The 12,972-nt window shown below is 44.3% G+C and overlaps 2 long non-coding RNA genes across 2 annotated transcripts in view; one reads left to right on the top strand and one right to left on the bottom strand.

Moving 5' to 3' along the window:
* Window positions 1-616: 616 nt before the first annotated feature.
* LOC106782514 (uncharacterized) overlaps window positions 617-12,972 on the top strand; it is a 16,512-nt gene continuing 4,156 nt past the window's right edge. The window contains exon 1 of the long non-coding RNA XR_001379698.3: window positions 617-2,565. This is a non-coding gene — a long non-coding RNA (uncharacterized lncRNA). The remainder of the gene's footprint in view (window positions 2,566-12,972) is intronic.
* Window positions 10,300-12,972, bottom strand: part of LOC111775387 (uncharacterized) — a 3,327-nt gene continuing 654 nt past the window's right edge. The window contains exons 2-3 of the long non-coding RNA XR_002811054.2: window positions 12,374-12,817; window positions 10,300-11,297 (exon numbers count right to left, since the gene is read on the bottom strand). This is a non-coding gene — a long non-coding RNA (uncharacterized lncRNA). The remainder of the gene's footprint in view (window positions 11,298-12,373; window positions 12,818-12,972) is intronic.

Raw genomic sequence — 12,972 nt, 5'->3', positions numbered from 1 at the left:
CTTCTAACCTAGGATTGACACTGTGGATTACTTCTCCCTCCCCATTTTTGTCCTGTAAGAGTTAGAATTGCCCCACAATGGACAATGGAGCCGAACTGCTTCTGAGTGGTTCTGTTGGGCCCATGGCACACTGTTCCCTCACTTGTGGCCTGTGGCATTGTGTCCACAGTGGAATTCCTGCTCCTGCAGTCCCGGGGGTCATCAGGACAACCTTGTCTTCCTCCACTAACGTAACCAAGGCTTCATCAGGGAGCCAGGATGGCGGAGGCCTGGATTGTTTTCTTACTTTATTTTTAATGTTCCTCCTAGGCTCCAGACTCACTGGAGACATCCTGACACGGACTGCATTGCCCAGCACAATGCAATGCCCTTTACCTAGTAAAAGAGTGAGTCTCATAAAGGTGCTGCCTTCCCCCCAGAACAAACAGCGGAAATGCATCAGGGAGCTCAGCTGCAGACAGAATGCACATCTCGAAGCAGGAGCCACCACGGGATTCCTCAGATGAAAGCCAATTTCAATGAACATTGTGTTTCAGAGCCTACTTCCTCTCGCTCTGTAAGAGCTGCAGGAGGAACATCCCACTTGCGTCTGCTGACACAAAAGAATGCTGTGGCTGGGAGATCTTATCAAGCCTTCCTGTGCCACAGTAACAGAGCGCCAGTTGTGTCTTGTAAGAATTGCTCATTGTTTCTTGGGGACGACTGGCTCCTTTGGGTGGGATCTGATGGCATCTCGTGGAGTGGAGGTAGGTGGTGCTGGGAGGTCAGCCAGCCACGTGACCCAGCTTGCTGGCTTCGGGGAAGTCAGATAGAGGAGCAAACTTCAGCCAGGTCTGTTGAACAGCTAAACACTTAAAGCTAAACTGTTGAAATATGCATATGCTGTTTATTTTCTAGCATCTTCAACTGTAAAGTTAAGGACAAAATGGAGAAGTGATGGTCAGGGTTTCTCTGCTGGTAGAAGCTGTTTCTTCTCTTTTAATCAGTTCACCTAAAGTTGCTTGATTCTGATAAAATGGAAAAGAATAAAGGAGAAATGTTTTGAAACAGAAACGTGTGGATTTAAAACCATCTCTGGAGAATTTAGATGCTAATTAATAAACACTTTAGTGTTTATGAAATAAACCTCAAAAATATATACTTGTTTTATGAGGATGAACCTCAGGTTTAAAATCATCACATTATATTTAAAAGTGTAAGTTAATAACATTGGATTAATTAAATTTGGCCAATTCCAAAGGAAATAATGTCTCCTTTGCTTAGACAGTTGATGGCTTCCCAGGTTGGGCCATGCCTAATAGGAGAATTGGTGGCTACCTGTTTAGCTCTATAGAGAATAGAATTAGGATTTTCTTCTCTTTGCTCTTCGTCTTTCTAAAGGCTACTGCAAGGGCCAGCCTGGTAGCCAAGTGGTTAAGTTCGCGCGCTCCACATCGGCAGCCCAGGGTTTCACCGGTTCAGATCCTGGGCATGGACCTAGCACTGCTCATCAAGCCATGCTGAGGTGGCGTCCCACATAGCAGAGCCAGAAGGACCTACAACGAGAATATACAACTATGTACTGGGGGCTTTGAGGAGAAGAAGAAAAAAGACAAGAGAGAGGGAAGATTGGCAACAGTGTCAGCTCAGGTGCCAATCTTAAAAATAAATAAATAAGTAAAGGCCGCTGCAGTAATTAGTACAAGTAAGAAATATTTAACTGGCATTAAGACATGCCAAGGAAAAAGAGTGGCCTTGAGTTTCCTATAAGGACAATGCTTGAGATTAACATTTGCAGTCCCTCCCTCCCATAATTCCATGTAGCCCTTTCTGAAATGCCCTTTGCCCTAAACGTACTCTTATTGAGTTATTTCAACAAAAAAACCATTATTCTCCTCTTATTCTGTATAAGATTCTGAGGATCAAGATATTACCAAAACACCATCTCTGTTCTTGACATATTTATTACTGAAATTATCAAATGTTGTAATTAGGTATGTATAACCTTGTTTGCCCTCAGTGAACTGTGAGCATCTCGAGGAAAGGAGCTGGATCGTATTCACTTTCCTGTCTCCACTGCCAGGCACAATGTCGTGTAGTATATATTAGCGTTTGCTAAATATTTATTGGATGGATGGATAGATGGATGGATGGATGGGAACGTTGTAGTGCCTCCAGCTACAAACGGGGATTTGATTCACGCTATCTACATGGTTCTCGGCATGAGCATACCTGTTAATCCTCTAGGCCTTTATTATCCCACTCTTGCATACAGAGAATTAAGAGATTTTCCAAATCAAGTAATCCAGTTTCTTCAGTTTACAGCTAAGGAAATGAGACTCAGAGAGAGAATCTGACTTATTCCTAGTGCTACATCTAATAAATAAGTATCAGATCTGGGTTAAAATCCAGATCGCTTGCTTTTCGTCAAATATCCACTACATTATGTTGTTTTCCATGACTCATATCTGGAGGCTTCAAGGGACCCTGTGGAGCAATCTGTCACTCCTGGCTTATCTGGGCAACGTGTGAGAAAACCAGATACAGCAAAACTATGCAAAGGAGCCACTGTGGGGCTGAAGAAAGGTAAGAATAAGAACAACTCATTTTTACTCAGGCTGATGTCATCTCATGTGTCCCTCAGAAGATGCCACATTAAACATTCAGTGGGGGGTATCCCATTTCCTCCCTGGTCTCCTAGATTACCTTTGTCGATGGTGCGGTCCAGCCCTGCTCCACTGGCCAAGATTTCTTTTTCACGCAGAGTCCAGACTTTCAAAGCTCTTTCCAGAGAACCTTATGCTTCTCCAGTTGACAGTGAGGGTGAGGTAATGATGCTACCTCTAGATCCGGAGGAAATGCTCCCAGCACGTCACCTCTGGTGGCCTGGGTTTCTGCTTCTCTGATTTATGCCCAGTCACACTGCGTCTAAATGTTTGTGATTGACCTATACTTAAACGAAATGCTGTTCATTAAGAATTTAACGTTTCAGAAGAAACTATTTTAGAATGAACACGTAACAACACAGATGAATCTCAAAATAATTACACTGAGTGAAATAAGCCAGACAAAAAAGAGCACATACTGTATGATTGCATTTATACAAAAGTCTAGAAAATGCAAACTAATCTAGACTAAGAGAAAGCACATCAGTGGTTGCCTGGGGAAGTAGGGAACGAGGAGCAGAGACGGGGTGATGGGAAAGAGGAAGAAGTCAACTTCTGAGGGTGATGAGTACTTTCAACCTCCTGATTATATTGATGGTTTCATGGGTGTATGCATATGTCAAAACATCAAACCGTACAATCTAAATACATGCAATTTATTGTACATCAATTATATCTCAATAAAACTGAAGGTTTTTTTGAGAATGTAAACTTTTCAATGTAACATTCAACCAGAATACTGTCTTAGTCAGAGTTCAATGACAGAAGTGGAAACACTGGAATGTGTATATATATACATACATATCATATACTTATAGGAATTTGACCTTACATAATTGTGGGGTGTGGTTAAGTCATGTCTGTAAAGTTGTTGTCTTCACATCTGAAGCTGGAGCTTGAAGTCCAAGGACAGGCTGTCAGGAAAGAAAGATGGATGTAAAATGAGGAAGAGCCAGCAGAAGCCAGAACCCACAGGTACAAGCTGTGGCTCACAAGGACAGACTGCAACTCCCATCACTTCTAACTGCCCCTGACCTGATTGCGTGGGGGTCCTGCAGGAGCAGGGCCCTTTATCACAGGGCCAAACACACACACCTGGCCCAAGAGTTGGAGGAGCTGGGGAGGTCTGAAGGGGCGAGAGCAGTTACAGGCCCAGCTGCTGCCTGGTGCAGGAGGTGAGACAGCAGAGAAGGGACAACATGCATGAGCTTTGCTTCGCTTCCCCCTCCAAATTTTACACAGGGATGTCTCCCCCAGCCAGCTCTCTCCAGAAGCATACAGGAGAGGGAATTCTGGGAAACAGAGTTCAGGCTGCTCAAGTTCCCTCGTTACAAAGTCACCCTTGCCCACTTGGCACTCATATACATCTCTTAAGTCATACTTCATCTCCACACAAAGGTAACAACAGAGTCGTGGCTCCGCCTAACACCATACATCTCTCCCAGGTGCAGCCCCGCACACATTAACCTCTCCCCAGAAGAGGATCGCAGGTTCTTTCTTTGATTTTGGGTGGTGTCCATTCGTGTTGTAGTCCTAGCTGATTTACTTTCCCCTCTGCTGCCCTATGACTCCTACACTGAGCTGTTAAGTTAACACTATGAACACATTTATGGCAGATGATAAGGGAATGCGAAAGAGGACAAACGTAAAAATAATTTGGTTAAATGCACACATATAAAAATACTTTTATATGCATGTATATATAACTATAACTATATAAAACTATATATGCATACATATATAGTCATATCATAACAAGAAATGAATATAACTATTATAGTACTTATATCTGTAACTAGTCCTGTGGTCATAGCTGAGATTTATAACTACTTCCTTCCACTATCCATTCCATATGCGTTTGTCTTCAGCAAACACTTCAGCTCGTCATGGACCCTTGCCTGGTGGGGTGAACCAAGTCTTCATTCCTGAAGGGTCCAGGCCATTAGCAGTCCTTCAAATTGAGTTGATGTAGCTTAATCATAGGATGTGGGAATTCTGAGAGGCAGCCTCGAGGACTGTTAAGATTGGAAACATATGCCCTTACCTCTTTGTGTAGAAGCAGTCCAGGTTCAATCACTCACTTCTTTGCCTGTTGATTCAGCGGCATGAGTCAAAGTGCCCAGGGACCCTCCAGTTCAATAGAATCATTGCTGGGTTCCCTGGTGGAAGCATTCCTCTGTTTGGAACGAAGACCTCTAGACCAGTAGAACCTAATACCATAGGGATGGGCAGCAAATGTTTAGTACATCACTAGGAATAATAGTGAGAGGAGCTTTTCCCATAACCACCCTTTGTTCCCAGACTCACAAATCCTGGCTATGGGAGAAGCGGAAATGTACATTGAATGATGATTTAGAGCACACTTTTTATCCTGGACAACTGACCACAACCGAGCCTTCAAAAGGCCATTCCAGCATTCTCTCAAGCCAGCTGCTTCAGGGTGATGGGGAACATGGTAAGACCAGTGAACTCCATGAGCCAGTTGCTGTCCCTCATCTGCTGTGAAATAAGTTCCTTGGTCAGCAGTGGTGCTGTGTGACACACCAAGATAGTGAATAAGTCATTTTGTACATGGTTTTGGTGGTGGTTTTGGCAGAAGCACAGTGTGCAGGGAAGGCAAATCTGTATCCAGAGTAGTGTCTCTTCCAGTAAAAACAAAGCGCTGCCCCTTCCCTAAGGGAACAGAGCTGATCCCATAGAATCAACTGCCAATAGGCAGCCAGCTGGAATGGCGCCATGTCAGGGGCTCAGTGTTGACCTCTGCTGTTAGCAGGTTGGGCACTCCACAGCAGCCATAGCCAGCTGGGCTTTGGTAAGTAGAAGCCTGTGTTGCTGAGCCCATGCATAACGTCCGTCTCTGTCACCGTGGCCACTTTATTCATGGGCCAATTTGCCAATGGCAGGGTTTCTGGGGAAAAAGGTTGACTGATGCCCACAAAATGGCTCATCCTATGCAGCTGATTATTAAAATACTCTTCTATTGAGTTTCTTTGGTGAGCATTCTCAGAGAACATAAATATCTTCACACGTCCTGCCTGTTTGGAGAGATCTGTCAACCTACTTCTCCTCCAGAACTTTGCCATCAATTTTTCATCATGTTTCTTCCAAATCTCTCACCTTCCAGGCAAATATTAGCCACAGTCGGTGAATTAGTATAGACCTGTACTTCTGGACATCTCTCTTAAGCAAACTGGACAGCCAGGTGCACTGCTCAAAGTTCTGTGCGCTGGCAGCGTTTCCCTCAGCACTGTCCTTCAGGGCCAGCCCAGAGTGGGCTGTGGTATTTCAGCGGTCCATTTTGGTTTTAGCTGTCTGCTTCTGAGTGACATCAGCCTATTGTGCAGAACCACCTGCAGACGAGGCCTGACTTTTTTCTTCTTCCATCACCCGGGCACAGACAGCTCCTCAAGAGGCCACGGGCGCAGGTTAAGAGAGAGAAGACAAAGGATCAGAAGCAGGGGCTGTGGATGTGCGGGTCACTTACTCATGCAACATACTTGTGTCTTCAGGTTCTGCCCGAAGCCAAGTTCAGGCATACCACTCCCACTTGCGAACGAAGTACTTCTGTGCGTGCTCAACTTTATGGCTCAGTGGATCAGACAACACCTAGTAACAGGTAGCTTGGGTCACAGGGTAACTTGGTGACCCATGACCACGCATTCAATTTTCACTAAAACCCAGTAGCAAAACAAAAGCTATTTCTTAAAAGAAGATGGTAGGGCTTTATTCCAAAATCCTAAGGATCCTCATTGTGAAACTCATTTAAGGGCCTGAAAACGCTCCAAACAGCACCCTGCCTGCGCCTGCCCCTCAAGCACCATCGGATCCATTGGGTCATATGGTCCAAGCAGCAGAGCTGCTTGCATAGCAACTTGGGTTTCTCATAGAGCTTTCTCTTGTTCTGGGCCCCACTCATAATTGGTAGCTTTTGGGGTTATTCATTAAACGGCTCAGAAAGGACCCATTTACTCAACCTGCCTCAGACTGGACCCCTAGACATTTCACTGAGGTTGCAGGCCCCTGATGTTTTATGGGATTTATTTCCCACCCTCCGAAATGCAAATGTCTTAGCACCATGTAGGGAGCAATTGAGTCTTTCTGTTCACCAGGGGCAGGGATCAGAGAGGCAGAAGGAGCACCCAGGGGAAGATGGAGCAGCTGCAGGTCCAGCCACTGTGTCGCATCACTGGGGTGAGCCAGCAGACAGGCAACGGCACGGGCGGGCTAGAATATGGCTGCTGCTTCACTTCCACCCTCCACGTCTCCCACAAGAATGTCTCTGACAGCCCACCTTAACCAGAAATACGCGGGAACAGGAATTCCGGGAAACGCAGCTCATCCGAGGCAAGCCGGCACATCACAAATAAAATTCGCAGTAGGTCACTATAGTGTGGAGAATGCAATTAACAAAGAAATAGATGCCTCTCCTGGCATGATCTTCTTTCCTGAAGCATCCATCTGACAAAATGATGTCTCTCACCTACAAGGCCTTGATTCCTCACAATATATGTGTGTGTTCTGGCCCCGGGGAGATCATCAGAGGAGAGCTGTTTCCAGAATGTATATTATTTTTTAACGAATAAATGCTTAATAGAATGAAAATATATTCACAGTTTGAGCGTATTTATCAATTGCTTTTCCAGAGAGACTAAAATTTGTTTAGGTTTGAGGGGTTTTTTTAATGTTTAGTCTTCAAAGAATTAGAATTTGCTTTTAAGTTACAAAGTGGGCCGCAGGCTGCCAGCAGTGTGATACGCTTTTGCATTGTGCTGAAAAGAAAGCCGCGGAATTTGCTCTCCAGGCTGCTGGAGCGCTGCTCATCTTGGAGCTGGGGAGTGACCCCATGGTTTCAGAATTGCCTGTCCCAGAAGAGAGGGGTCCCCTGATCTGCTCCCTGCAGGCGGCACGCGTGGCCTTTGTGTTCTGAAGTCTGTTGTCGAATGGAGAGCAGATGCTGACTTTAGTCTCTTACTACATGAATCTATGAGCTTCTTTTAGAAAATGGTAAGATGGTTGCTCTGTGCAAGAAAGGAGTGTGTAGGTGTGATGGGTGCCAGGTGGACAAGCTTTGCAGTGACATAAAGGACAGAATTCCCAACAGAAAGCAGCTAAAGGAAGAGACAGTGCAAATGAGACCGGGGGAAAATGGTTTTCAAATCGACGTTTCCTTATCTCAAGCCAATTCGTGACTTCCTGATGAAGACATTTGTTCACCCAACAGTGCTGATGTGTCTAAAAACCCCGTCACAGAATAACAGCTGTCGACACCTGCCTCGGACCCAGGAGGCGGGAGACGCCACGAGTGGGAAAGAGACTTAAGTACACAAACAATGTTACCATTTTAGCCACAAAATTGGTCATTGTGGTTAACTTGCTGAATCGAAGGATTAAAAAAAGAGGAATATGGTGTCTTTGAAATAGTATTGGCTGAATAACCATTTAACAAATATAACTGATTGATTGACTGAGTGAGGAAAGAATCTCGTTTGCATTTCATAAGCACATTTGGCAAATATTTGGTTCTACCCCAAAAGAATTCTGATTTTTTTCCCCCACCATTTTGATCCTTGAAGGTTTAAAATCTCAAATAAAGTCGATCCTTGGCATTAGAGCACATTAGGATCACAATGGACAGAGACCCTGAACTAACGAACAAAGGAGGGAGGAACATGGAACAGACTGGAAAGAATTATGGAAACTTTCCACCCATGGACTGGACACACCCTCATGCAAACAAAGCTTTGGGGCTGAGGCTATGTTTTATAAAAATGTGATAAAACCCTTGATAAGGCCTGAGAGGATAAGCAATGGTTGTTTTTTGTTTTAACCCTCCAAAATTCGGTACCACATGCTGAGCAGTTGAAGGGAAAACCTTTTGTCATATGTCTTTCCAAAGATGTATTTCATTTCTGGAGCCCCAGAAGCGTGAGCGGCCGTGTGTCAGCAGCTCTGACCCTGCGTCCGCCCTGGTCCTGACCGTGGCCGTCAGCCCCCGTGGACCAGCCAGCCGTGACGGCAGGAGCTGGGCTGGGCCGTCTCAGGAGTGGCTGTCAGGCAGGTTTGGTCGCTGACACTGGCTCCAGTCCTGCAGTCTGCCCTGCATCCCTCAGGAGGGGAGGGAGCGGCAGCTGCAAATTCCTCTAGAGCTTTCCCCTTGCAGGCATCTCCCAGCGCTGTGTCCTGGGGACCAAATGACCTAGGTCCCCTGAGAACACTTCTCAGTCGTGAATATCTTGCTTCCTTCCCCAACGTCTCTTTGAGCCACTTTGTTAAAAAAAAAAAAAAAAAGTCTGTAGATTTTTATGATCATGATACTAAAATAAAATTGCTTAAGTTCTGTTGCTTAATACGAAGCACTCAAATAATGTCAAAGGTGGTCTTAAAAGTTCAGCCATGGATAAGCTGCCTTTTTCTTAAAAACGATGTAACCCATCTCCTCCATCTTTTGTTTTTTCTGGTGAGGAAGGTTGGCACAGATGTTAGCTCAGTGACAATCTTCCTCAAGCAAAAGGAGGAAGATTGGCAACAGATGCTAACTCAGGGCCAATCTTTCTCTATTTTGTATGTGGGATGCCGCTATAGCACGGCTTGACGAATGGTATGTGGGTTCCCATTTCCCTCTTGTTCTTGCCCATTGATTGGAGCCCTAGCGTATCACACGATTGGGATATGAGAACTAAATTTGAGATATTACAATTTCATATAACTTCCGTGGATCTCTGTTGTTTTATTTACAAAATTGTTTTTCCTAAAATAATGACTTTTCTACAGAAGCAAAGAATAGAAAAGAGAAAGTGTGATTTTTGTGCTAATCAAAAAAAATATATGGTTGGGGCCAGCCCAGTGACACAGCTCTTAAATTCATGTACTTTGCTTCAGCAGCCTGGGGTTCTCTGGCCTGGGTCCCGGGCGCAGACCTATGCTCTGCTTATCAAGCCATGCTGCGGCAGGCGTCCCACATACACCGTAGAGGAAGATAGGCATGGATGTTAGCTCAGCACCAATCTTCCTCAGCAAAAAAAGAGAAGAGGATTGGTGGCAGATGTTAGCTCAGGGCTAATCTTCCTCAAAAAAAAGGAAAAAAATTTGAGAGGTATCTAATTCGTAGGTTTCCTTATTTCAAGTTACAGAGGAAGTCATCAAACCCAGGTCTTCTGTCAGTAAGTCAAATATTAAGGATTTTACTTTATAGTGATTTCCGTTAGCCTCACCACTGAGTCATCTTTAATATGAAATGCCAAGACAAGTCATCCAAAATTTAGGAAAGAAAGAAGTCAGAATTTTAACAAGATGATTCCCTCTATACCATTATTAATATCTGATCATTTCTCTCATTGATGGCATTTGTTTTTAGACTCGAATCTAAGAGTCAACAAAACAACAACAAAGGAAAGGAGAGATGAGGTGGCCATTCAGCTCTGTTTTTCTGGGTGTCTTTGTCGAGCTAAGGGACAGCAGGTGGAGGGGGTGTTAAAGTCCTGACTAGAAACGAGCTGACTAGAAACAGAGGCTTCCCGAGGATGAAGCTCTTATTTAGCTGCCAACCCATGGTTCTGAGACTTGTATGCTGTGCACACAGCTGCATAATTAGTAATCATCATTAATCATGTCTACTTCTGTACATCTATCACCAACAAAATTATAGCAACCTATATTTTTAGTAAACTTTAATTGCAAGTTTAATTTGATAGTTATTTATCACTTTAAGCAGCAGTTTGCTGAACTGATTACACAAATCTAAAATGATGTTTCTGAAGATAGAAATAAAACTTCCCATCAGGAATAAATAAGGTTTTCAAAAGAAGAGTATCTGCCTCTCAGCCAAAAAAAAAAAAGGCAGAAAATCAGGCTTCCAGGCATCTTCTAACTTTAATGTGAAAATGAGCATTCACGTGGGATGGCTTTAGACTACCTGTTGGAAAATGCATATCACGTAACAGATGCATAATTTATGAAACTGATTGCTCTAAGCAGAGAAGCTTAAAAATGAGTATTTGCAACTCAGGTTGTTCTCATGAGACAAACATATATTATTATTCAGAATTGAAAACTCCCCATGAAATATACAACAAAAAGAAAAAGAAGCTCAAAGAAATGTTTGAGAAGTAGAATATTCACGACTCCCAGAAATATTTTCTTGTCTCTTTCTGTAGGAAGAAACCAGATGGTTGTTTACACTCTTGAAAACTCTGTTACATAGGGAGACTCGAACAGCCGAGCTTCTCTCCCGGAACAGGGCACGGACATGCCCACGGTGAGGCACCAGGAGACGGATGTGTCCACCTGAGCTGGGAACCTCCTCTTAGCCAGAATCAAGACCTGAAGGGAGAGTGGCTTATTTCATTTCTGAAACGCAGCCAGTGAGAGACTCAAGAACAAAGTCTGATAATGAAGATGAATAGCATAGAATTGTCACTGTCAGACTTACATTATGTGCTAAAGAACTGGATAATAAAGGGCAAATCCTGTGTTTTCAGCAGCCTGAGGGATGCAAGGAAAGTCTTCTATGAAGGGCTTGTGAAAAGTGTCCTGACCTTGAGTCTGAGACCTGTGAGCACCAAAGTGCTGGGAACGTTCTGAACTGGGCGGAGAAGGACACGGGGAGAGGCGCAGGCTCTGAAGTAGCTGGAGGCCTTCCGGAACACGCAGGAGCTGAAAAAATAAACCACCGAAAAGAGTACAGGCAAATGTCACAGCAGTGACAACTCTACACTCCCCTAAGAACAAGGACTTCCAAGGAGAGAGACGCTGGACCTTTCAAACGCTCTGCAAACAAAGAGCAATGTGTCCTTTGCCAGCACCTTATTTCCTGTTGTTTTGTTTTGTTTGTATTCATTTTAATGTCTTCTTTGAAAGGGATAAATTTTGTCCAATTTAAAAAGAAAGAGGAATGGCCATCAAGCGTAGCGGGAGTGACAGAGCAGCACACTCTGTGAATGAGTTGGCTACTACCTACAAGCAGCAGCAACTTGAAGGAGTCTCAGGAATATCAGATTGAGCAAAAGTAAGGCATAGAAGAATATGTATGGTACAATTTCATCCGTACAAAGGTCAAAGTAGGTAAAATTAAACAATGTATTGATAGGAATCCATACAGAGGTGACAAAAGTATAAAGAAGAGCAAGGAACAACTAACATGAAATTCAGGATTACTGTTTCTTCGAGGGAGGGAATAGGAGAGAGGGAATGCGATCAAGGGGGTGGGTGGGTGTCACCAATCCTAGCAATGTTCTATTATTACTCGTGTGGGTGGTGGGTGCCTGAGTGTTCATTTCGTCATTGTTCTTTAAACTGAGTATAAGTGTTATTATACACTCTTGTAAATGTATGGCTTACAAATTTGATTTTTTTAAAAAAGAGATGGGTCCATTTTTATCATTTCGTTTCATTTCTTGAAATTGCAACGTTCCCATCTTCTGAAGGTAGCCCTCACTCCGGGACGCCTATGAAGAAGATGCAAAATTTCCAGACCCCTAGACCATGCTGCCATAGAGCAAAAACTAAACAAATAAAATACAAATCAGAAAAAGATCCCTGGTTGTAGGATTTTTAAAAGGTGGCATCCACATCTTTTGCCTGCCGTGGCCTGATACTTTCACCAGCTCAACCCAACCTTTCTAAGTGATTTTCCAGACATCCCAACGGAGCCTCTTTCCATGTTAAATATGATGCCCTGGGCAAGCCTGACATTTTCCACCTTTGTGCTTTGACGATCTCATTCCACTTACCTGCTTTTCCCACCCTCTTCATGACTGACGATCAGACTTCCACCTCTTCTGGGAAACCACCGTGATAGCCTCCCAAGCTCAGACTGAAGTGCTCTGGCCTTTTCCTGAACTCTTTAACGACTGCCTCTTTAATTCTTCCAGCAGTTAACCTCGTGTGCCTTGGGACACCTGCATTTTCATCAGCCAGATTCCTTTTCCTCCCAGCCCCAGAGCTGGCCTGATTTCCTGTTCTCCCTGGCAGGTAGCTACAGCCATGGATTGTGTTCTGCCCAAAGGGGCGCAGACACCAGGCACAGACAGCTTCTCCAGGCCTGGTCCTAACACCTCCCACGACGTCCTCCACACTCTCTTCCTTCTCCCATCAGAGATTGCTCACAGAGAGGCCAGCGAAGCTCCTCGAAGCTCTAGGAACTTGTGGACTCACGTCAGGGGTCAGCAAACTTTCTGTAAAGGATCACATGATAAATATTTGAGGGTTCTGTGGGTACATAAGGTCTCTGTGCCACTGCTGCTGCTCCCACAACCCTTTAAGAACGTGAATACTTTTGTTAGCTTGCAGAATTGGGCTGGATTTCACTGTGGGCTGTAGTTTGCCAACC

The sequence above is a fragment of the Equus caballus genome, chromosome 10 (assembly GCF_041296265.1).
Source record: "Equus caballus isolate H_3958 breed thoroughbred chromosome 10, TB-T2T, whole genome shotgun sequence".
Classification (NCBI taxonomy): Eukaryota; Metazoa; Chordata; class Mammalia; order Perissodactyla; family Equidae; genus Equus; species Equus caballus.
Note: the sequence above shows the minus strand (reverse complement) of the source record. Positions and strands in the feature narration are given on the sequence as shown.